Genomic DNA, 12404 nt, shown 5'->3' with positions numbered 1-12404 from the left:
TCTCCTCCTCCAGACCTAATGGTTTCCATTACTTGACATTGTCTGTCTCTTCTACTGCATGCAAAGGCGTTTCCTTGGCACTGAAAGGAGTGAGGACCCATATGGTGTAGGAGGATAACTGAGAAGGACAAGTAGCCCAATTGGTAGGAAAAAAGCAACAAAAATAATTATATTTTACAAAAAATCTGCCGTGCCAACTAGTGGGAGCGTTCTATTGCGGGGCAGTAATTGTGCCCGTGACACACTTATTGTGCAATATTTTGTCACCTAAAAGGATCTAACGCCAATGTTCTGGATTTAATCACTATTGTGAAGACCCCCACCCGGTTGATTCTTGATGCCACCCGGCTGTAAAAACTTTTTGGGGAAAACACTGTCATACATATAACACATACAGTATATACACTCATAGAATACAAATATACACACATTACACATACTGTACATACTAAACACAATAACAACACATATACTGTATACATACACACACACTCATAGAACACATGCATTTACATAAACACTTTTGGACACAAAGAGAATACCCCACATAATACTTAATAGGCAGCTGGCCAGCGATAATACCAATCATTAGGCCCTGCCCCTCGCCAAAATGTAAGGCTCCAAACTGCTTTTGGTTAATCACTACAATGTAGCAAATTCAGAAATCAATTCGTTTAAAAATGATAGCCTATTGTCAACTCAGATAATGGCATTAATCTGGGTGATACAATATTCTACAGGAAAGAATTGGCACGACATACTTATTAAAACCGACATCATGGATTTAGGTATTGCAAGGCCCAAACTTTCATGTGGTTGTAAACATGTAATACTTTACTAGAAGACACCATGGCCCTTATTCTGGTTGGTGCGGTAATGTCCGCGTGCGGTCGGTCCGCCGATGTTTTGTGTCTGCGCATGTGCAGAGGCGTCTCTGCGCATGTGCGAGCGGGGCGTACGGCCAAATCCCGCATGAAATGTGAACACTCCGAACAGGGGGTGGAGAGGGGCGTGAAGGGCTATTTGGGCTCATTACCATATGCATACGCCCCACGTTTCATAGGCGTTCCCATGCAAACGCTGGGCGTACGTATGGTAATGCAGTCGTGACGCACGTGTAGGGGGCGGACATATGACATCGCCGGATGTCAGCTGCCCGCCCAGATCCCTGCTTTTGCACGGAAAAATGTCTGTGTGGTCTGAGGTTGCGGGAGCTGGTGGACCACTCGGTCCTGCATTCGATGGTCTGCGACCATCGAATGATGGGGGAGGTTCCCTGAGATGGAGGAGGCGTATTCCGTGAAAAATACACGTGCGGTCCGTTCGGCCAGCTTCTTACCGCGTACGGACGGAGTTGGCGATCCGTATGGAAGGTGGGGTTTCGCACGCACGGTCCTGGCCGCATATTCGGATCCGGCCGCACTGATCAGAATAAGGCCCCATGTTACCTGCAACTAGGGATGGACTGGAGCTATACAGTAATTCAGCACTGGCAACCCTCCATGTGTGCGCAACATTGGCATTGTGTGAACACAAAAAAGGGTTATTAACTCATGTGGCATGGACTCAAATAATGCACCATCTCGTCCTGCATGCTATCCCAGCGCCTGGATGCAGTGTTGCTTGGCCAGGTTTTCGGTTCAGATATACCCATTAAGCCATCATTTGCCAGAAGTGGCAACTGGCCAGTCCAACCCTGCCTGTAAAACTAATGGGCCTATGTTTCAACCTTTTTAAAACCAGTAACTGTATAATTGTATGTATTGCTGCAATGCCTAATGCAAGGCTTATTAGCGCCGCAGACTACAGCCCTCATCATTATAAAAAGGGACTATGGGACCTAATTCAGAACTGGGGCCTTATTCATTCCTGTTAGCAAGGCTTCAATTTTGCAGATGGACAAAACAATGCTGCACTGCAGGTGGGGCAAATGTAACATGTGCAGAGAGAGTTAGATTTGGGGGAGGTGTGATCAAAGTTAAATCTAAATTGCAGTGTAAATGGCCCTATACACTACAACAATTTTGTAAGATTTTATGCGATTGTGACCTTTTGGGCCGATATATTGTTGGTAAAGTGGCAAATCTTATGTGTTTTCCATACGATCGATGAGCGGTCCTGTGAGTGTCAGTACGGAGCTCCTAGATTGCTAGTGCTGCACTATTGATTAATCGGAATCACATGCACAGAGCTTGATTGGAGCCAATTTCCTCCTCCAACAGTACAATGACCCAAAGCACACCTCCAAATTATGCAAGAACTATATAGGGAAGAAGCAGGCAGATGGTATTCTGTCTGTAATGGAGTGGCCAGCGCAGTCACCAGCTCTCATCCCCATTTAGCTGTTGTGGGACTAGCTTGACCGTTTGGCAAGCAAGAAGTGCCCATCAAGCCAATCCAATGTGTAATTTATTCAGATTACCTTAACAAATTAACAGCTAGAATGCCAAAGCTCTGCACATGTTACATCTGCCTCATCTGCAGTGCAGGTTTGTCCTTCTGCAAATATTGCATCCTTGCTAACAGGTCTGAAGCAGGCCCCTGATCACAAAACACCTGTTTTTCTAAAATGAACAAAACCATACTGCACTGTAGGTGGGGCAAATGTAACATGTGCATAGATTTAGATTTTGGTGGGGTGTGTGGTAACTATATAACCCACCTAAATTTTACTCTCTCTGCACATGTAACATTTGCCCCACCTGCAGTGCAACAAGGTTTTTCCCATTTTTGAAAAAAAGGTGCTTTGCGATCAGGTCTGAAATAAGGGGGCCTTACACTACTGCGATGTTTCGCAAAAATGTATAGCCATCCAATCCCCATTTATCATATGACACCCCATTCCCCAGCGCTGGGAGGGGGGCCGAGTCATAAGTAGGGCGGGCAGCAGGTCCGACCTCAGGATCTGATCCAATGTACACAGGACCGCGCATTGGATCAGATGTCACATGCGATTTGGAACGATCTGTCAGAATCGGGTGAAATCGTGTGAAAATCAGTTAGTACAGTGGTTCCCAAACTGTGCGCTGCGGCTCCCTGGGGTGCCTCAGCGATGTCATAGGGGTGCTGCCACCGCAGCCTGGCAGCTGCATGTCTATTGTACTTATGTGAGCAGCTGGACAGTGTGTACGGAGCTGGGGGGGGGGGGGGGGAGTGCAGGGAGCAGAGTGGCTGGCTTGCGGCTGCCTGTGAAGAGTCAGAGGGATGGACAGTGTGTATGCCTGTAAGCAGGGCAGCAGGCACTGGAGGGGTCAGTGCAAGCAGGATCGGATACAGCGGGGGCACCCCCCTAGGATAGAACTGCCCCTGGTCTCCTGTGACACATGTCCCAGCGGCAGCATCAGGATGACCAGGCAGCAGGAGGACGGAGCTGGGGAGAGCCCGGCTGCCTGCGGTCATGGATGCTCAGCCGGGCTCCCTTCCAGCAGATCTCTGTATGGGTTGTAATGTAGGAGATGAGGGGAGATTACTGCAACTTCACACTGCAACCTCCTCTATGTCTCCACACTAGCAGCCTATGTCCCCTCTCTTCTTCCTCTGTGGTTTTCTCTTGCCACATATTGTGAAGAGCCTGTTATACCCCGTTCACACCGGCTTTTTTTCCTGGGTTGGCCCGGGGCACAACCCGGGTGTAGTGCTGGGTCCCGAGCCAAATTCCAAGGAGCAATGCCCCAGCATTTCAATGCTGCTATGGGACACTGTCAACCTGGTCTGCAAGCGGGGAAGAAGGGTGACCTGCCCCTGGTCTATCCCAGTGGCTGGTTCCATGTGCTGGACTCCAGGCTGCTGCTACCTGGGGCCATGCACAACCTGACCATACTACCAACATGCTGGGGTTGATATACAGTAGGGATGAGCTGGCTGCAGAAAATGGTAGGATGGGGGTAGTAGTAGTAGTACAGGTGCCAAGGGTCCAGCTGTAGGGGATGACAGAGCACTAACCCCCCATAATTAGTTCCAGCACAAGTCCAAGGATAGAAGTCCAATGGGGCACTTGAGCACTTATAGTTTAAAAAGTTTTGAATGTTTCAAATATTGCTTTGATTCATATGCTGGGAATTTGTAATAAAACACCATTGTGTGATGGAGAAGTCGAGACTGGGAAGGTGATAAGTCGACACTGAAGGGGGAGGGTGAAGGTTAAACAATAAACTGCCAACCCTTGAAGAAAAGGCTAGATCCACCCCAGATTGCAGGGAGCAGGGTGGCTGGTTGTGCCAAGTCAGCAGGCGGAGCAGTTTAACTACTTTAAAGAAGGGACAGTTTGGTTATTATTTTGGCTTAAGGGTGCCTTGAAAAAGTCATGGACTGAAAAAGTTTGGGAACCACTGACTTTGTGTATGAGGCCTTATTCTAGTTCACTAGAGTGAGATCTATATTGCAGTGTAAAAATAAAGCAGTCAGTATTTTCCCTGCACAGAAACAAAATTACTCACCCAAATCTAATTCTCTCTGCACATGTTACATCTGCCCCACCTGCAGTGCACATGGTTTTGTCCATCTAAGAAGGATTTTGTCAGAAAGAATGAACCAAAATAAGGCCCATAGTGCTTTATTCTAGTTCACTCTTTCTGACAAAATCCTTCTTAGATGGACAAAACAATGTGCACTGCAGGTGGGGCAGATGTAACTTGTGCAGAGAGAATTAGATTTGGGGAGTTATTTTGTTTCTGTGCAGGAAAAATACTGGCTGCTTTATTTTTACACTGCAATATAGATCTCACTTTGAAATAAAACCCCACCCACATCTAATTCTCTTTGCACATGTAACATCTGCCCCACCTGCAGTGCACATGGTTTTGTCCATCTAAGAAGGATTTTGTCAGAAAGAGTGAACTAGAATAAAGCACTATGGGCCTTATTTTGGTTCATTCTTTCTGACAAAATCCTTCTTAGATGGACAAAACCATGTGCACTGCAGGTGGGGCAGATGTAACATGTGCAGAGAGAATTAGATTTGGGTGAGTAATTTTGTTTCTGTGCAGGGAAAATACTGACTGCTTTATTTTTACACTGCAATATAGATCTCACTTTGAAGTAAAACCCCACCCAAATCTAATTCTCTCTGCACATGTTACATCTGCCCCACCTGCAGTGCACATGGTTTTGCCCATCTAAGAAGGATTTTGTCAGAAAGAATGAACCAAAATAAGGCCCTATGTTCCGACCCCCATGTTCCATAAACTGAAGTTTGTCATCCTTTGGTTATGCCTTGTATACATCATTGCAGGCTGCTGTTTATATACATCACACACATGGACCTAAGGTTCCCAGCTCATCCACACACTGACACCTATGCAGGTATTATTCTTTCTCTTTCACACAATAATCCCATCATAGGCAGCAACTGAGCGATCCCGATATGCTGACATTTATTTTATACACAACACGGCCATTAGGAGCTGCACTTACTACTTCTGTTTCTGATATAAAAAGAGCATTAAAAGAGAGATCCAGCCCCTCTTTGAATTTTTTCAGATACGCCATTTCCTACTCTCACTCCCACAGGTGGAAGTTGGTAGGGATCTTACGCCCTTTGAGAAACTATGTAAAGATAGTCCCTTAAAACGTGGTATGATCTCCTCTATATATTCTTTATTGGTGGAGTCCTCGTCTGCCTCTTCCCCCCGTCACAAGCAGGAGTGGGAGAGAGACTTAGGCCCCCCCCCAGATGACTCTTGTTGGGAGGAGATCAGAGAAAATATTGCAAAATGTTCCATCTCTACCAGGCTTAAGGAGACTTCCTACAAGCTATATTATAGATGGTACTACACCCCGGACAGATTATCCAAGATGTTCCCCTCTTCGGCCCCTGTATGTTGGCGGGGTTGTGGGCAACGAGGAACCCTGCTCCATATCTGGTGGAACTGCCCCCAGATAATACCCTTTTGGCGGAAAGTCTTGGACATCTTGATGTCCCTTTCTGGCATAACAATAACCCTTGACCCATGGTCTTTTCTACTAGCCCGCCCTTTTCCTAATCTAGATCCAAATATGAATAAACTCCTATCCCATGTCCTGACGGCGGCTAAATCGCTAATTGCCAAGAATTGGAAGTCCGCCGCAGCCCCATCCACTCCCGCATTAAATATTTATATATGGTTTGTTGCGAATATGGAAAAGATAACATACTACTTACATGACTGCCCTCACAAATTTGATTTGATTTGGGCTCCTTGGCTCCGTACCACGTCCGACCACCCCCAGCCCACCGCTGCACCCTAGTCGTGGCCAGGCTCACACTTCGTTCCTAGACACTTTCAGCTACGTGAATGTTCCACCTTGACTTGACAATTAATAATATAACTGTATTTTGAGTGAACACCCTCTGTGTTTCCTTCCATGAGTACACGCACTACTCACCCCTGACCTCCCCACCGGTCCCCTCCCCCTCCCCCCCCCCCCTTACGATTTGATATTCCTTTTTGTATGTTAATTGTTTGAGTGTAAAAACTGTAAAATTATTGGAGAATTGTATTTTGAATTTCTCTCCTTTCTTTATGTCTCTTCATGCCATCTGTATTTGATACTGTGCATTTTCATTGTATTCTCCTTGATTAAATAAAGAGTTTAAAAAAAAAAAAAAAAAGAGAGAGAGATCCAGATACCCTGGCCTGTTTTCCATATACAGCAAACTTATTAGATGGCATATAGGGCCTAATTAAAGGTTCCAGGTGCTCTAAGCTAATAAACATGTAGCTCCCCTTGTAATGCTGCTAAACACACATGTATGGGCACTCAGGGACTCGCCTGTCATACTGACCATGTTCATGTCATGAAGGTTATACAACTGGCATGTAGGATCTGATGCTTTTGTTGTGTGAAGGCGACTGTGGTTGTCGGCTTCCCAGCTGGTGCTGTAGCACAATGTACATAAAGTAATGGTTTTATTAGTAAATTACATCCTAATCAGTCTATTGGTTTATAGGGTACTGATGTAATATTAATCCTTATTTCTCTCTTCCGCTCCTGAGATTAGAGGAACATATCCATATTCTACATAGAAGACAAAGAAGGATAAACCATGGATGCAACTACAGCTGCTGTAATGGGAGGGTGTATAACTCCCTATATAATGAGGTAAAGACAAAAAAGGAAGATAATGCGCTGGGGTTTGACTGGAAGGAGATGATTCTGACAACTTGTATAAGCATTACATATGACTATTGCTTTTATTATTTGTGCTTATCTGAGCTAACATGTTTGCGGGGGGGCCAAAGGCCCAGCAGGTTATCCCCTGCACCCTTTTGTGTTTTTCCACATACTGCAGTGTGGGTAAATGCTGCTCCCTTAAGTATTGGGAACCAGCACACAGGAAATCGGTGGACCGTTTGCCTTGCAGGAGACCGTGCCCACTGCCCAGCCCACCGGACATCCGGCGCACTGATATCGGCAGCTGCCTGTCCCTGAGCCGCTTGCAGGAGGCCATAGCAATAGTTTGTTATGGGGCCCGCACAGTTCTAGTTACGCCTCTGGCCTAAGGGTTAATATGTCATATCTGATAGTGCTTGTCCTTGAATCAGAAACTCTTGCGGATTATAAAAGAACCATTTATTTTTTTATAAGAGACCTTTTCCTCATAAACAACTCTTCCATTAGGAGCTCCACTTGTCTCTTTGGCTCCTGATGGGAAAAGAGCATTAACAGAGATCCAGATCCGCTGGCCTTTTCCCCATATACAGCATACCCACCAGATGTTATATTAATATCTATCTGTCTCTTCTCCTCTTAAGATAAAATAAGCAATGTCTTATTTATATGACTAGTGTATATATATATATATATATATATATATATATATATATATATAATTTGCTTTCTTAAGCTAACCATACATATGGGAATGAAATGTGAAAACACTTGCCTGTGAATTAGTATGCATGTTATGTCTGATTATATCTGCCTATGATATAAGGAACATATGCGGACTATAACAAATTATTCTTACTCATTTCTGAGAAAACAACTGTGTGGCTATGTACAGGGGGTATCCGCAAAAATATTAGGATTTATCTATATTACCATAACTCTCAACTTCTGTGAGAGGGAAAGAGGGACACACTTGTGCCCAAATTTTGGGGGCGGTGCATCATGGTCAGGTGGCGTGACCTATGATCCCGTGAGGCCACACCATTTCACCGCTGTGTTGGCATGGCCAGCAACCTGTAAACTGCTGGCCATGCCCCTAGCGACTCTCAACTGCCCCTCGTCGCCAGCTACAGGTGGGATGTGGGACTGTCTTCAGGGCCGGTGCTCACCCGCTTCACGAAGGGCGGGGTGTGGCTGCTGCCAAGTCACTCCATGGAGGGGAGGCGTGGGGTGGCAGTGCGACCGCTCCATGGCTCACCTGGTCCATGGGGGGGTGGGGGGGATAGCAGCCGCTCCACAAGGGGAGTGGTGGTTGTGCTGCTGCCGCTGACTTACTCCAGTGCACGGTCCCCACATAGCAGTCCCTTTTTCTCTTGTTCTAAAAAATCCAGTGCACGGTCACCAGGGACTGGTGATTGCGGCCGCCGCTGACCTACTCCCAAATGCTGCCTGTGCAGTGGCAGCATATGGCAGTTTCCTCAGAAGGTTTAGCGGTACTCTTTACCTAGCACGGCGCCCACGATTTTGATCGTGGGCATCGCAGGTAAAAAAATCGCGGCCATTGAATGCACTAAAAATCGGGTGCGACGCGATGCCAGCGATTTCCCATAGGGAACAATGTTAAATGTCTCAATTGACCCGATTTTTCTGTTCAATGCCTCAATTGACCCGATTTTTCCATAGGAAACAATGTTAAATGGCCCACAGAGGCCAAATAGCCACCCTGAAGTGCGAAATGGCCCCCACAATTGTTAACGCCACCCCACAATCAACGTGAACCCGAAGCGTGGCGAGCGCAGCGAGCCCGCGTGGGGCGGCGGTACGCGTCCTACGACCTTTTCATACCCCCACTATCCACGTCGGCGTGGAGTTGAGAATAGAATAGTGTGGCGAGCGGACGCGGATACCTTCACAGGTAAACGCGTCCCTTCGCGGGCTTCACAGGTATCCGCGTCCCCTCGCGGGGCTCGCTGCGCTCGCCACGCCTCGGGCTCGGTGGCTCGCTGCGCTCGCCACACTTTCTATTCTCAACTCCACGCCGACGTGGATAGTGGGGGTATGAAAAGGTCGTAGGACGCGTACCGCTGCGCTCGCCACGCTTCGGGTTCACGTTGATCGTGGGGTGGCGTTAACAATTGTGTGGGCCATTTCACACTTCATGGTGCCTATTTGGCCTCTGTGGCCCATTTAACATTGTTTCCTATGGAAAAATCGGGTCAATTGAGGCATTGAACAGAAAAATCGGGTCAATTGAGACATTTAACATTGTTCCCTATGGGAAATCGCGGGCATCGCGTCGGTCGCATCGCACCCGATTTTTTAGTGCATTCAATGCCGCGATGGGCGCCGTGCTGACCAATCATGATGGTGAAATCATTAACACCTGTATCGATTAGCTAGACACTCTATCGGGTCTGTTTATATATAAAAAAAATTAGAATCAAATCTTAAGCACAATGGCAAGTTTCTGCATATATCAGCCAGATTTTCATTTATAGTAGGACAATTATCTCGGAATTAACTACAGCATAATAAAGAAAAAGCCCTCCCAGAGGGAGAGGTAATTTAGAACCAAAAGCTGTATTGTATCACGTATATAAACACAGAATTGAACTACTGTATTAAGGGAGCTGATCATAATCACCATATGTTATGTGGTGCAACCCAGCCACATACATCACAGGGTCTCTGGTTCAAATCCCTCCTCTGACATTCTTTATTCTAGATAGTTTAGAGCGATCGGATAAATAAATTTGTTTTATTATCCCAGTATATGTGTGTAATGTCTCTAACCACAATGCTAATTTTCAAGACTTGGTGGACACCGGGGATGTTAAGAGGGGTCCTGAGGATTGTATGGTCCCCAAGCATGCAGTGTTATGCCAGGATGAAAGTGGTTTGGATGTGTGCAGCGACCTGCCAATCAAATAACTTCTGTCCAGAGAGTGGTAATTACAGAGTGATCAGCAGCACATATCCAGTTGTGGAGGATGGCGCCAGCGCTATATTCAGCTGGCGGGCCCGGCATCCAATGGCGTAACTACAGTAGGGGCAGCTGCTTTGGGTCCAGTGTCCCGATGCACCAAAGTCTCATGGGAGATGATATTCTATTCACCTCCTGGGAAAACATGCCAGTCCTGCCGGAGGCCTGTGTACAGTGCTAGAGCCGCGCCCCCATGCTGGTCTATGCCGAGTGTGTGTGAAAGGGGCAGAGCCAATGTGAAATAATTTTCATAGAATCCTATCATATTGGCTCTGCCCACGGCCCTCAAAAAGCGGCGTTGGGCCGAGGGGCAGGGCCCTAATATTCTGCCTTTTTAAGAATCATGTGGCCGGGGTATCCTTTTCCGGGGTCCAAAAGTGTTTGTGTGAATTTATGTGTTTTTATATGATTGTGTGTATATGTTCTATTTTTGTGTATATATGTATGTGTGTTTGTGTTCTGTTTTTGTGTGTATAGTATATATGTGTTCTGTGTGTATATTTGTGTTATGTGTGTTTTGAAGGTATGTGTTATATTTATTAACTCTATATGTATGTATGTGTATTATATGTATGAGTTATTTGTGTGTGTGTGTGTGTGTGTGTGTGTGTGTACACTGTATGTATATGTTTGTATGTATGAGTTCTGTGTGTGTGTGTATATACTGTATGTAAATGTTTGTATGTATGAATGTTATATGTGTAAGTTCTACGTGTGTGTTTATGAGTTCAATGTGTGTGTGTGTATATTGTATGTGTTATATGTATGAGTTCTATGTGCATACCTCCCAACTATCCCGATTACTGCGGGACAGTCCTGCTATTTGGAGACGGTCTCGCTGTTCCTTACAGCGGGTGACCGTGTCCTATGGGCGGCATGGAGGGGGGGGGGGGGGTTTGGGGGCTTCTGGAGAGAACATTGAGCAGCATTGATTGCTGAAGAGATGGAGCTAAACCAGGGATGGGCAATAAGCGGCACTGTAGCTGTTGATGAACTATACATACATGCATGCCTTGCCTTAGGTTAACTATTTACCCATGCTGAAACTAATGCAAGGCATGCTAGTATGTGTAGTTCATCAGCAGCTGCAGGGCCGCTTATTGCCCACCCCTGGGCTAAACCATGCCCCCTTTAATAGAAGCCAGGCCCATCCATCCTATAGATGCGCCTGATTCCAAGGCTTAAAATGTTGGGAGGTATGTATGTGTGCAGTGGCATAACTAAAATTTGTGCACCCCCTTGCCACTAAAATTTGTGCTCTCCCCTCCCTCACTGCTGCATCTGCAGTGCTGCTCTGTTGCTGCCTGCCGGGACCAGCAGATCCTCCTGTCTGTTGTCCCGGTGCTCCTCCTGTTAGAATGTCACTTGCAAAATGGCCACCGCTTTACAGCAGACCGTTATTTAGGATGCAAGAGGAGGTCGCCGCCTCCGCTAGCATTCTTAATAACCATCTGCTGTGAGGGGGGCGGCCATTTTGCAAGTGACATTCTAACAGACGGAGCAACAGAGCTTCTGCAGACCCCGCAGAATAGCTTAGCTTCTGCAGACCCCGCACTGTATGTGTGTATTTACTGTATGGGCCTGATTCTGGTTGACACGCAAAAGCAAATTCTCTCTCTAATGGACAAAACCATGTGCACTGCAGGTGGGGCAGATGTAACAGAGAGAGAGTTTTCTTGCAGGGTAAATAACGGCTGCTGTATTTTTATACTGCAAAATAGATATCAGTTTGAAGTACAAACCCCACCCAAATCTAACTCTCTCTGCACAAGTTACATCTGCCCCCCCCCCTGCAGTGCACATGGTTTTGTCCATTAGAGAGAGAATCTGCTTTTGCAAGTGAACCAGAATCAGGCCCTATGTGTGTGTGTTTGCATGTATATGTTCTATGTGCATCCGTTAGTTGTGGGGCTGCCAGCACTTCGAGGCCCCAGACATGCATATGCTTCACACTGTTACGCAAACCTTGGTCCCGCGCCTGGCTGAGCTTCTTGCAGCAACACGCCTGTGCCGTATGGAGGAGCCAGGAGCCAGCACTTCAGACAGCTGAGATGGAAGAAATAGAAGGAATTGCAGAGGAGCAAAAATATGGTAAGAACATAAGAACAAGAGATGCGGTGGGGGGGGGGGGCGGCGGCTCCTACCTCTGCGGAGGAGGGGGACTGCCGCGATGCTGACCTTTTGCTGCCGCAGTTCTCCTGGTCCCGCTCCCTGCTGCTGCCAGTTCCCAATACTGGTCTTGGTCTTCGCTGCGGGGTCGGCTCATGCAAAGTAGCTTCTTCGGTACTGTGCATTTGCTGGCCCCATCCTCTATGGGCTGCTTTTGCAGCAG

Source organism: Crinia signifera, chromosome 1, assembly GCF_055691185.1.
Source record: "Crinia signifera chromosome 1, ASM5569118v1, whole genome shotgun sequence".
Classification (NCBI taxonomy): Eukaryota; Metazoa; Chordata; class Amphibia; order Anura; family Myobatrachidae; genus Crinia; species Crinia signifera.
Note: the sequence above shows the minus strand (reverse complement) of the source record.